The sequence below is a fragment of the Ursus americanus genome, chromosome 23 (genome assembly GCF_024610735.1).
Source record: "Ursus americanus isolate L20-20 chromosome 23, mUrsAme1.1.p, whole genome shotgun sequence".
Taxonomy (NCBI): Eukaryota; Metazoa; Chordata; class Mammalia; order Carnivora; family Ursidae; genus Ursus; species Ursus americanus.
The window spans coordinates 33,541,501-33,554,047 of record NC_142149.1 but is presented as its reverse complement, the minus strand read 5'-3'; the positions used below and the strand labels follow the sequence as shown (position 1 = coordinate 33,554,047).

Genomic DNA, 12,547 nt, shown 5'->3' with positions numbered 1-12,547 from the left:
ATATCAACCATTCAGCCTTGACATGATTTAAGATGAATGCGGCTAGTTTTGCTTTTGAGCACGTGTGTGTAGAATAACCTAATTGACAAGCAATCATGAAGCTTTCTTTGAGCCTGATGTTATCCCATCATTCGGAGACCCATTTTGGTTAATTTGTTTTTTCATATAGTTTCTGGTGGGAAAAATGCATTACTTTGGTACTGAAATTAACTTGATTGAAATATCTTAGACTTTGTCATTTTCCAGTGGCTCAAAAGGTTATTTCCCAAGTGTTTAATTTTTTAAGTACAGTGTATATTAATTTAACTGCTACTTTCTGACATTCATCATTCCATGAAAAATTATCACAACTGCATGCATTGAACAGAGTTTTATTTACACTCCAAATTCTCATTCAGTGTAGAGTTATTTAACTTTGAAGATATCACGCAGATTTGACAAAGATGAGGTTTTTAAAAACTTGCACCGTTTATTGATTTGCTAAATATAATTTTCACATTTTCTTTACAGTAGTCTATAATATATCTTTCAGAAGGAAACACTTAAAGACTAATGCAATCTACAGGAACTGTTCAATCAGAAATAATGAGTGGAGAGGTCACTTGTCAAGAACATATTGTTTGAAATACTTACATTTAAGGGTTTCCAGTCTTTGAGGTAAAAAGTCTGCCATGAAAAATATGGATTGCATTGGGCTTCTGAATCCTGTACAACATGTCACGATTTTTGCTCCTGGGCTAAAGATAGAAAGTAAAATAAAATGTTCTTTGTCCATTGAGTTATCCTTGACTCCATGAAATTCTCCAAAGTAATTACTGGTGACCACAATACCACCTACTAGCAAGAGCAGCATTGACCCTGTGCCAGATGCCTTATTGCTGACCACAGCTGCTCTTGACTGGAGCAGATGTTTCTCCTTTTGCCTTGCCAGTAAAATTTTATTGAACAGCTCTGCAAATATAGAGCAGTATACTCTGCCTGATGAGCAGCCAGAGGTCTCAGCCACCTTGGGCAATAAGGTTAGATGTCTTGTCTCTACCACGAGGCCCCCATTTCTAGATTCCATGTATCTTACCTCCCAGACCTTGGGACTTGTAAACTGCAGTCTTCTTGGGTTTGCTTCCCTACCCACCCATGTAATTTTTCAAAAAATAATAATAATAATGTTGGAAGAGCAGCCACACTTGCGGTTGCAACTTGCTGCTTTAAAAGGCTGTCACATTGGAACTTTGCTCCTACCAGTTGTGGGTTTGCAAAAAGGAGTTAGGGTACTTGGTTGGGATATTTTGTTAGGATGCTTTTCTGAAATTTTCCACATCTCTTTGGTTTGGATGTTGACTTGGAAATCTCTTTTGAATTAGCTTCTTTTGGAGAGCTTTCTGCCTCTCTGAGCACTTCTTGATCCTTCCCCATGAATATAGCCAAGGGAACTTCTTCTGATCCCATCTCTTTGTACCTATCGTGGATGGTACGTACCTATTTGAGCCTGAAAACTGAAGCACTCTAAAGGCCTGGTTTTGATTTGGAGTTGGATTGGTGATTTAATACAATTTTTCTCTGTGTTCCTTGTACAGAGGTAAAGGGATAGATTTTCCAGTTGTGGCTGATACTACTTTTTTTTTTTTTTTTTTAATGGAAATTTAAAGAACCACTCCATTCAGTGATGGCAGCCTATTCCCCAGGTCCTTCCAAAGAAATCAACACATAAATTAATGGCACTTAAGGGTCTAAGCCCCAGTCTGGCATGAGTTCCCACAGAGCCTTGGGCCTAGAGAGGACAGGTGGGGTAAAAGATCAGAGGACAAAGGCCATATGGTGAGAATTTGCCCACTTTCTGCTTCCTCAGCAGCGAAGAAGTAGCAGTGACCTGAGTCTCTCAACTGTCACACCAGGGGTGTGTCACTGTGGAAAGGTATCTAGCCAGTTTTGTGGCAGATGATCAGTTCTGATAGCCTGATTTTAAGGCCTCTAATGCGTATGATACGAGGACTTCATTGAATATTGTATTTAGTCCATATTAGGATACATAGAACATGGGGCGCCTGGGTGGCTCAGTTGGTTAAGCCTCTGCCTGCAGCTCAGGTCTTGATCCCAGGGTCCTGGGATCGAGCCCCACATCGGGCTCCCTGCTCAGCGGGGAGCCTGCTGCAGGGAGCCTGCTTCTCTCTCTCCCACTCCTGCTTGTGCTCTCCCTCTCTCTCTCAAATAAATAAATACAATCTTAAAAAAAAAAGGGGATACATAGGACAAGGTGAGTGAATACTTTAGATCTATAGGTCAAGAAGTTTGAAGCAGTATATTCACTTTTAATATTTCAGACCACTTGGAATAGTTTAAAGTAGTGGCATACTCTCAAGTACCCGTGGCATAAAACTTCATTCTTTTTTGATCTTAAAGAGAAGAACTTGTTTAAATTAATGCATATGCTTTCGCTATTTCCCAGAGTACTCCTGCAAAAACTTATTTTTGTTTTCAGATTTTATTTAACTTCTAGTTAGTGAACATACGGTGCAATATTGGTTTCAGGAGTCGAATTTACTGATTCGTCACTCGCATGCAACACCCAGTGCTCCTCACAAGTGCGCTCCTTAATGCCCATCATCCATCTAGCCCCTCCCCCGCCCAGCTCCCTCAGTTTGTTCTCTGTCCTAAAGAGTCTCCTATGGTTTATCTCCCTCTCTCTCAAAATTTTATTTTTAAAGTAAGAACCTTGAAAGCATTATCAGTACCGCTAGACTGGGTATTTGGCTCAGGACTGGGGCTTTACTTTTTTTTTTTTTTTCTTTTTTTTTCTTTAATGTTCCCAGGGCAGAGCACTCCTTAAAGTAGGATGAGAAAAGCTAATTTTAATCCTCCAAAGGCTTATTTGCTAGCACAAAAGGTCATGAAACACACCCAAAAGCTGTATTGCTAAAATCTTAAGGACATCTGAGCCGCAGAGAAGAACTCTCATATCCCAACGTAGAATTGTGTCCCTGGCCGAGGAAACGGTTTGTTTTAGGAGCACCAATTAATACAAAAGCTACCGAATGAAAAGGCTCTCCCTTAACCTCAGGGAAAACTCTTTTTTTTTTTCAGACTGTTTCAGGTGTCTCCGAAGAGAATTCTTTAAGAGGTGGCTGTAAAATGGTGGTAGAGGGAGTTATTTTCCAGGATATTTCACTGTTCTCTGCCCGATATTTTTATAATTGCTCCTCCTTAATCTGTGATCTGTCGAAAGGAAGACAGACTTGCTATATTGAGCTGATAGACCCATGGAAGACAAAAATGTCATGACCAATTTTTTAAAGCTTTCTTTTCAGCTGATTTCTTAGGGTGTTCAAGTGTCACCTGTCCCAAATACTAAGAATTAGAAATTGAACTGAATCAGTGATTTGAAGAGGATTGCAAAACGAGGTACTGAATCACAGCAGCCATGGTAGAGCTAGAGAAGACTGGAAGGCCTTGCTTTTCTAAAGGAAAGGTCTTTTCCATGGGTTTGTGGAGTTTTAGAAAAGTTCGTACCCCGGCCCTGACAGAGAGCTTTGCCTCGTGGTTGTGTGAATATAATAAGACCTTGGTGTCCCAGTTCATTTCTCCTCCTCGGCACGTATTTGACATAAAAGGTTACCAAAGGGAGGAGAGGATGGACAACCTAACTTAAAATACAAGGTTTGATAACTCTAAAGTTAAGGAGGAGATATCTAAATAGCTGCTCCTTCACACAGTGTGAATTCTTTTTTTTAATTTTTTAAAAAGGTTTTATTTATTTAAGAAAGGGAATGAGTGAGAGAGAGAGAGAGCACGAGCAGGGGATGGGGCAGAGGCAGAAGTAGAAGCAGACTCCCTGCTGAGCAGGGAGCCCGATGCGGGGCTTGATCCCAGGACACCCAGATCCTGACCTGAGCCGAAGGCAGACACTTAGCCGACTGAGGCACCCGGAGGCCCCACACACAGTGTAAATTCTGACACACCATGGATATAGGGCCTCCTGAGCCATTAGGAGAATTCTCAACATATCGTGTGAGTTTTGATGGGAAGGGAGCTGAGAGGAAGGCTTGTTTTTCATAAATATTGCTTCAGAAACCAACGTTGTAACTGAGCACCGCTCTGTGCTGTGTCAGGCCGTAATAGCCAGTGAGTCATGAAGGCATTAGGGAAGCGCTGGAGACACCATACAAAACACTGGAGTTAATGTTTGAGATAAGGAAGATAACTATCTCTGAAAAGAAACTGGAATTAAAGGGCACAAGCTCTCATTTTCGGACAACGAAAGGGGATCGCTTTTAGTGACGCTTCCTTTACTTCCTGATGGTGGGCATCCTGTAGATGGTGGAGCGCCAGGACAGAGGGCAAGAGACCAGGCGCCTAAGCTCACCTCAGCCGTGAGACCTTGGGCAAGTTACTGTCCACCTCAACTTCCATTTCCTCCCCTGAAAATGAGTGATGGACCACATCATCTCTCTGGGCCCTTCTGGTCCAAGGAGCCTATGATATTCTGGTTTTTTGAACATTCTCCTACGTTGGATGATTTACCTGAGAAGGTTTTCATTTGTGGCTGCTTCCTATCCTTGGGAGCACTTACTGCTTGCCCTGCTCAGGGAGACCAGGGCCCAGTGCTCCTGTTTTCTCCTAGCCAGGAATTCAGATTGCCAGACACCCTCATCCTCTGCCCCTGGCCCAACAGACTCTTAGCTTGAAAGGTCACTTCATTTCCTGTCCGTCTGTGATTCAGTCTTATATCGCTGAAGCCGGGTGCTGTTGGCCCAACTGGAAGGTGAGCAATGGAGGAGAGTCTGTCAGTGACCTGGCCTTCCAGGGGGTTGTCCTCCTGGTGACAAGCTGCAGGAGAGGCCAGTCCCTCAGTTAACTTTGGCCTGATTCTAATGGATTTGGGATTCCTTGCTGAAAAGAAGACTGGATCCTGGTGTGTCCAAGAGTCTGCCCTTGAAACCTCTGGGTTGATGACTGATATGTTAGTCTCTTGGGACAAAGCTGTACAGTTGAGAAAAGTAGCAAGAGCATCAGATCTCTGTAGGTCATCTGGCCCCTATAAAAAAGCCATAGCAAGTGGGAAAAGGCTAGACTGCTAGGTTCCCAGCTATACGGGATTATTAGACAAAGCCACCCACTCCATCTTTGTTTATAGAACTCATTTTCAGGAACAAGTGTTTTATAGTGAGGTGGAGGTTGTTAAGAAGCTATTTATAATGAAGACCTCAAATATGTGAGCCCTGTATCAAGCTTGATCTAAAGGAACTTTGCATGGGTGGCAGTTTAGGAGAAAAAGGGAGGAAAGGATAAGGAAAAAAACTCATAAAAATAGCTGAGATCACTCAACAGTTATCAAGAAACAGATACTATAGTTTTATAACACTAAGTACTAAAAGTATATGCACTCTTAAAAGGCAATTAAAACGTATGCTCTGAAGCTATAAAACATTTTCTTTTCATCTGCAACATAGAGGGCAGATTACAACGCATTAATAACGTTTTGTTTAGAGTTCAGTTTCTGATGGTTTCCAAATGTAGTCTGTGTAGATTAACCAGAAGGAGTCCAGTTCCCTTTTTTAAGAGCGCTTGTAAAGGAAAGCAATGTGGTAAGATTGTTATGAAAAGAGAGTGTATTTAGGAAATAGCACTTAGCGGGGTCTCTCTGAATGGCTGCCAGGTCAGGAAGCTGAAGTGCAAGGCTTGGCCCTTGTTCAGCCCCCCCAGTTCCAGCTCCTTGACCACACAGTACGTCAGGAACATGTCACAAGCCAGCCAGGAAGACTCAGCCCCGCCCATGGGCCAGCTTGGCACGGCTGCTTTCACATAACCCAGGGCTCCAGAGGGGCCAGAGGCAGGCATTCCAGGGCCACGGGAACATGCAATTTTTTAAAATAGAAATGAAGAACTTAAAAAAAAAAAAAAAAGCCTGGGAATCAAGCAGTTGCTCAGTCCTTATGGAACATGCTCCCTCATGGAGAATGTCAGAGCTGCAAAGGGCATTAGAGGTTATCTCCTCCTCTGCCCTCGTCTGATGGACGAGGAAGCGGACCTGCCTCAGTGGTCGTGGCAGAGCCGGTGCTGGAGACGGTAGCTCTGGGCTCTCGGTCTGCTGAACCCACTGGTTCCCACTTCAGCGGGCTAAGCCTCTGTCTTCGGAGCTCTGTCCTGTCCTTAGCGGACAGGGGCCCTGTGGACACCCTCCTCTGTGGACTCGGGCTGTCCAGTGATGATCTGTGGCTCGACCATTTGCTCTTACTACTCGCCTGACCACTCTGTGTCTCAGTTTCTTTATCTGCAACATGGGGGTACTATCAGGGTGAAATCCCAGCAGAATTGTTAGAAGGACTGACTGAGTAAATGCAGGTACCACAGTGCCTGGCCCTGGACAAGGGCTCAGTAATGTTCGCTAGTGTTACCAGAGCACGCATGGCACCGGGACTATCGTGTGTATCTCACTATGACTACCGTTGCTTCGCAAGTTGCTAGATCAGTACTCACCCTCCGGAATTGGGGTTTGGGGAAAGGGGCATCAGCTCTGTCACTCATGGACTGTCACCCCCAGGATGGAAGGGCAAAGTAAAGGGGACGATGAGTCACGAATACCTCTGGGCCAATGCTTCATAAAGTCCTATTGTCACATTCCAGCGGAAGAGCAGAGGTTTAGATGTGTTTTTGTTGTTGTTTGTTTTTGTTTCGGGGGCGGGGGGGGGGGTGTGTGTGTTGCTTTTCTAACTTTGTTATGTAATTTTAGTTGAAAGGGACTTTAGAGCTGACTGAGTAATTATATATTATAGTTCAGTCTCCTGAGTTTACATGTGGGAAAACTGAGACTCAGAAAGATAAAGTGATTTGCCTTCTGTCTTGTTACCCTAACTTCACAATTGACTAGAGCTCTCATCTTATTTATATATGAAAGGAAAACCGGAGAAGAGCCTTAGGGTAGTGCCCACAAGACCTAAATCCTTCGGCCTTTATTCCACAGCAGGCCCAAGTGGATGTTTGTTTTCCATTTAAAACCTTGAGATGTAGCCCTGTTGGGCCGTTACTGCCCGCCTCACAGCCCTGTCCTTTGTGAGCAGTGGAGACCTCACACAGTACCACTCCAAAGACCGACTCTCAGATTGCTCTAAAAGCCGTGACAAGCACGTTTCCTTGCTTAATGTGAGGCTCCTTGGTTTAGACAGTAAAATTGCTTTCTTAGTTTATGCCTCAGTTGCTTTTCCTTGAGCTTTTATCTCTCCTTTGCCCTCGTGTCACATTGGTTTTCCTGTTTTTCTAAAATGTTTCATCAAGTACCTGGTAAGATTAGAAAATAAGTCTGGTATTAGGTTGCTGGAAAGGCCTTGCGTACTTACCCGCAACAGTGCTGTAACACCACCAATGATTATTTACCTAGAAAAGTCGACCATAAAGTCATCCCAGTCTTCAATTAGAACATTTTACCTTTTCCTTTTTAAGATTTTAAGTTCTGGTATTGCCTGCTTACATTGAAACAGCCTCGTGTGTGTCATCCCACTTTCTCCTTCCTGGGACCTTCCTCTTTGGGACTCTGTTTGGCCCCACAATTCTAAATTTGTTCTGAAGGCACTAGAGCAGATTTTCAAAGAGCTGTAATTGTCACAGAAAGAGCACAATGACTTATTGAAGTTTCAGATTTCGCTGTGTTTGAAGCCACCGGAGATGGCAGCAGTTTCACCACCCTCATCTCTACCCCAGAGTTGGACGAAAATACCAAAGTTTTCCTTTCCCTGGTGCTTGTCAGAAATACCCTTCCCAGCTAATCACATTTCTAATTTTCCAAAGAATAAAAACAAAGCCCGAAAGGTAACATTCATCTCGAGGTCACCTAACTGGGTAGGAAGAGAGCTTGGATGAATGCACACAAGTTTCTTTCCCTTACAGCCTCTAAAACACCTCCAGAATATACTTTGTTTAGTTTCCATATGTCACTTTGTTAAATTTCCTGTTACTTTGACAACGTCTAGAAAGCATCATGGGAAACTGGTGGTGAGAGCCAGTGGGCAGAGCCTGGTGAATGTCATCAGTACCCATAAGTCTTCCCACCCTTCTCGGGAACCACAGCGGACACATCCTTGCACCCTGTGGTGTTGGTGTGAGTCCTGAAATCAGAGTAGACTTGGCTTTGTGTGTCTATCTCAGTGGTTGGCTTAAGCATAGTGTATGTATTGAGTCAAGGTTTTTCGTCAGAGTACTCATTCTTTGGAATACTTTTATAAACATTTTTTGCTCAGCTAGGATGTGTGTAGGGTTTGGGGACTAACGGTTTCCTGATAGAGGTGCTCATGTGGAGAACCTTACCACAGCTTTGCTTTCCCGGAACTTTTTTTTTTTTTTTTTTTTTGTAGTAAGGTCCTGGCAACTGTTTAGATGTTCAGTAAGTAACACCTAATAAATTACTAAGTGAATGGGGATTGACTCTAAGGGAGTTTGAGGCATTGATGGTTTTCTTGCCAACTCTGTGCAACTTTGCCTCTAGACTCTGGGGGTAGGAGATGCCACCCCACCCTTTCCCCCCTATAAAGTGAGTCATCAAACTGAGATTATTTTCTGAAACTCCAAGTCACAAGTTATCATATTTGTTTTCTTACTTTGATCTTTACTTTTCGCAGTTAGTAAATGTGTCCTACCCCCTGCCAAGCTCTACTAGTAGTCATAGGATAAGGGGACCAATGGATCATTGTATAGTTGAGGCTTCCTTTGTAACATGAAAGTACTATATTTCAGAGTGCCTTCAAAGTCACCCTGAGCTGGACCAGACTACATGGCGTCATCAGCCCTATATCTTCAAGTCAAGAGGTAGTTTCTTTTTTGTTGATTTTTAAAAATGTAATGTCTTGGGCTATGAAGTGCTGTGCACCCGACATTGATGCCCACTTCTTGCCTTTAAGACCATTGAGTCTTGGGGCCGACCAGGGATGAGTAGGCTATACAGGTGAACAAGAGAAAGAGCTACCCAAAATAACCATTTCAGAAGGGACCTTACGGTTTTAAGATGGTTTGTATCCCGTGGCACAAGAACCCAAAGTAATTGACTCAGCCTGAGTCAAGCCCAAACCCTGCGGAGGGACTTTGAGAACCTACAAGTAAGGGGTGGGCCGTATTATTGCACATAAGTATGTCTCTGAGCAGTTCCTGCGGGTGAACTCCAGTTCTGTTTAAGATTTTTTCTCTACCAAATGAAGAATTTTGGATTTTTTTAAAATTTAAATTATGCTTTATACTTGTAGAGCATTTCCACCCACATTATATTCTTTTAAATCCAAATCTGTGAGATAGGTGTTGTTATCCCCATCTTACAGATGAGGGTCAGCGAAAGAAACTCCTCTAAGATCCCATTGCTGACAAAGGGCAGAATTCTGGCATTCAACCCATGGCCTCAGTCATTCCTTCAAGAATACTTTTTACCAAGTTACCTTCCTTTGAATGAAATACTTCAGGGGCCCCAGGACAGTCTTTATCCCAAAATAACAAATATTTTGATCATGTTGAAATATTTTCCTCCCCAAAAACTTTAACAAAGTATTGCCACCTTCAAATAATAGAAATCCAAATTCATTCAATTCTAGTTCAAGGTGACATGGTGCTGTGGGAGAAACATGGAATTTAGGAGCCATCGAGTAATTCAAAACACGTTCCGTTCTGTAGCAAACGCCGGGCCTTTACTTAGACTCTTCCTTCTCATCAGTCTAAATGAACTAACCCGGCACAGTGCCTGGCATACAGAATAATAAACTGAAGGCTCCTTTCCCATTTTCACTTTGGTTCAAACCGACCCTTTCTACCTTACCTCCCATTCCCTCCCTAGCTGAACCCTCTGCTCATGCCGGATTTCATTACTTATCGTCTATTGAGCATGCCTCTGTCTTCCCTCCTTCATATTTTTGGATACACTATCCCCTTCCTCTGAGTAACCCTTGGTCATCAGTGTCCCTTCATACACTCTTCTTTAGCCACCTAGAATTTCGGCTTATTCTTCATGATTCAGATCAAATACCACTCCTCCTGGTAGCCTTTCCTGATCGGTCCAGTCAGAAATTGTCTTTCTCTGAATATCCGCGTCTTTAATAATCACTGCCCTCAGGTGGTACTTACCATGTTTTGTCTTAGGTTGTCTTTATTTATATACCTTGATTATCTTTTGCTCAGACTTTCAACTCATTGTGGAAAGGGACTATAACTTCTTCCTCCAGATATCCCACATAATACATAGCATGATTCCCGAGAGGTTGTATGGCATGGTCAAAAGAACACAAAGTTTAGGGGCGCCTGGGTGGCGCAGTCGGTTAGGCGTCTGACTCTTGGTTTTGGCTGAGGTCATGATCTCAGGCTCATGAGATCAGCCCACGTTGGGCTCCACGCTCAGCATGGCGTCTGCTTCGATTCTCTTTCCCTCTCCCTATGCCCCTCCCCCTGCCTCTCTCTTAAATAAATAAATCAATCTCTAAAAAACAAAACAAAACACGAATTTTAGAGGAAGGCTTATCTGGGTTTGAATCCTGGGTCTGCCATTTCCTGACTAGCTGTTGACCTTAGACAAGTTACTTCACCAACTGAACCTCTAAAATGCAAGTAATCCTACTTTGTTCGCGGCAACATTGTACAGATTTAAATGAAGTAACATTTGGAGCGCCTGCTACCAAAAAGACACTTAACAAATGTTAGATTCTTTCCCTTAATCACAATTTAAAAAATGGATTAAATAAGTAGGATGGTGCTTACTCATGCCATGCTTTTCTAAACAAGGAATTTATTGGTAATAATTTTAGTAGATGCATCTGATATAATGGAGACTGGTATGCACTCTCTGTGGTTTATTTGGGAAGCCAGGTACTGCTCTGTAAAAGAATTATAGAACACCAGCTAAATATTGACAACTGACTGTTCCATCCCATCCCAGCATATGGATTTGTATTTGTAATTCCCCCTAGATAAGATTTTACCATACCTCTTAATTTTATTAATCCATTCTAAACTGACAGATGTTGTGGTGAGCCTTGAGCTCTTGGGGATTCTTATTTCATTTCTGATTAAAAGATGAGTTTCCTTCTTAAACCCAAGGGTCTAAATATACACTGCCCTTCTCTCCTAAACAGCTTATTTAAATGTCAGAAGTAAACTCGTTATTTTCTATTAGATACTAAAGGAGCTTTCTAGTGTCTGAGCCCCTTCTAAAGTGTTTCCTCCTAGTAGACAGAAGAATGGTATTAGTAGGAGTACCTGCTACTTTGTAGTTGCTTAGTAAATAGTAGTATGATCTTTGCTTTTTATTTCCTCTTGTATTTGGGAGAAGTGAGCATAACTAATCTGTGTTGACCTCTCTTCCCAAGGGTGCATAGAATTTGAGAACGCTGAAATTCAGCCAGTTAATGACCCAGAGTTATGGTCAATGTTCTGGTATGGTTTGTGCTTTGTTCTTATTAGAGTCCAGCTCTGACTTTAATAGCACAGCAATTGTCAGCTCCTATCCATAGGGGTCAGGAACAACAGATCACCTGCTTAACACGGGAGAAGCTGAGGGCGCCTAAGTCTTGTGTGAACTGCTACGCCAGAAAGCAGGTTGGTCAGCGTAAGAATTTTAATGAAGCCATTCATGTTTTCCACCCATGGGAGCTGGTTCTCTTGTCTTGCATTTTGTTTTCTTCCCCCCTTTCATCAGCCTACCTCCAAGAAGAGGCTTATATTCTTTCTGAGGGAACCAGCCTTAGAATGGGCAGTTGTCCATCATTATTGGCCTAGTACAATCATATTGGAGATCTCTCTAGACACCAGACACTTGCTATCACTTCTGCTCTCCTGTTGGCTGATCCTCCTTGTGCTTTTAAGGGCACCTGAGGTCATCTTTTTCCCTAGGGGGTGTCCTCTGTGGCATCTTTACTGCTTCAAGCTGTGGGTTTGCTTTCTTTCACTTTGGTCTGCCAAAAGCTACTGTTGATTGAACTGCTGTGTGAGTTGGCCCTGTGCAAGGCACTTAACGTAGGTTGTCACTAATCCTCCCAACACCCCTTTAAAGTAGGTATCATTACACCCATTTTATAGATAAATATGGGAGAAATTAAGCAACTTGCCCAAGTTACTCTATGTCAAAGCCAAGACTTAACTTCAAAGCCCTATTTTCCCCTTCTGTTTACAGTAAGCTCAAAATGCCCCTGAAACTCTGAAATCCCTGTGGTATTTCACACTAACATTACCAGAAATTCCCAGGACATTAATGAAGTGATCAGAGTTGAATGGGTAGAGGCATTCGCCAATTTGAAAACAGTAGATTTCCACAGTTTTACAAGTAAACCCAGAGAAGCCCAAGTCTGTTGGACAAATAGGAATTGAAAAGCTTAAGTGAAAAAAAAAATATTCATTTTAAGGTCATCTGTTTATACTGACACGAAGTCTATGGAAAATGAGGGAGCCAGCATCATGTTTCTGAAATATGCAATTTTACAATGGGAACGTGTTAGAAAACGCCCTGCCACTGTTGTTTGCCTTGGAATTTAGGGTGAGAGACATGAAGGCTGACAACTGTCTTCCTGTTGTAGGTCAGAGCTTCAAGGAACTCTGT

The 12,547-nt window shown here is 42.7% G+C and overlaps 1 protein-coding gene across 18 annotated transcripts in view; it reads left to right on the top strand.

Annotated features, from left to right (window-relative positions):
- Positions 1-12,547, top strand: part of BCAS3 (BCAS3 microtubule associated cell migration factor) — a 579,161-nt gene that overhangs the window by 459,744 nt on the left and 106,870 nt on the right. The gene's annotated exons all lie outside the window — the stretch shown is intronic.